This window comes from Chaetura pelagica, unplaced genomic scaffold (genome assembly GCF_000747805.2).
Source record: "Chaetura pelagica isolate M959 unplaced genomic scaffold, ChaPel_1.0 scaffold83, whole genome shotgun sequence".
NCBI lineage: Eukaryota > Metazoa > Chordata > Aves > Apodiformes > Apodidae > Chaetura > Chaetura pelagica.
Genome location: NW_009952893.1, coordinates 4,076,649 through 4,077,505, shown reverse-complemented (window position 1 = coordinate 4,077,505; position 857 = coordinate 4,076,649).

Sequence of the window (857 nt, the reverse complement as noted above, 5' to 3'; positions counted from 1 at the left end):
TAGACTGTAACATCTGTATTTCTTGTCTATATTTACAATAACATTTATAAATACTAAAACTGTTTCCAAATCACTGCACTGGAATGGTACCAAACCTATTCTGAGAGATGATATAAGAAAAGAAATATTTTCAGTGTATTTCCTGCCTAGCAGGAGGAACACAATGAATATCCTAGCAGTCTGTGCTCCTATCATATTGCTCAGAAGAACAATACAGTAAATCAAAAACCAAAACAGTTCCACTTGAACTACTGAGGCAATTCAATTGGTATGAAGAAAGCTCAGAACTCCTGGCCTTGGAGAACACTAAAACAACTAATGCTACAACACTGTTCATTCAGCATACCTTTAATACAGCTAAACAGGGAAAGTGGCCAAACATCTCCCAGAAGACAGCTACACATTTTATGCCTTACATCCTACATTTATCTTATCTTCCTTTGCACAAGTACAGACTTAAGAGATAAACAAAAAAGGTGTAATTACACTGAAAGAGAACGAATGAGAAAGAAAAGTCTAACACGTTATAAGCAAAAAACTGACCATTTGAATGCAACGAATACACTACTTAGCTCAGAAAGCATACCAGTATGCAAGTAAATGTGTTACCAAATATTTATCAACTTCATCATCTACTGTATCAAGCGAAGAGAACATGACTACTCACAGTAAAATTAATTTCTACCTGAAAAGAGTGCTACCACAGCTTGCAGATAAGCAGTGAACTATCTCAGAGGCAGCAGCACCCAGCTCACTGGGAGACATTAACTTCAAACTGGCTTCATATGATTCAAACGTAGCAAGGTAAAGCCTGACACTACAAAACCACTTCAATTCAAAATACAATAATCTATTTC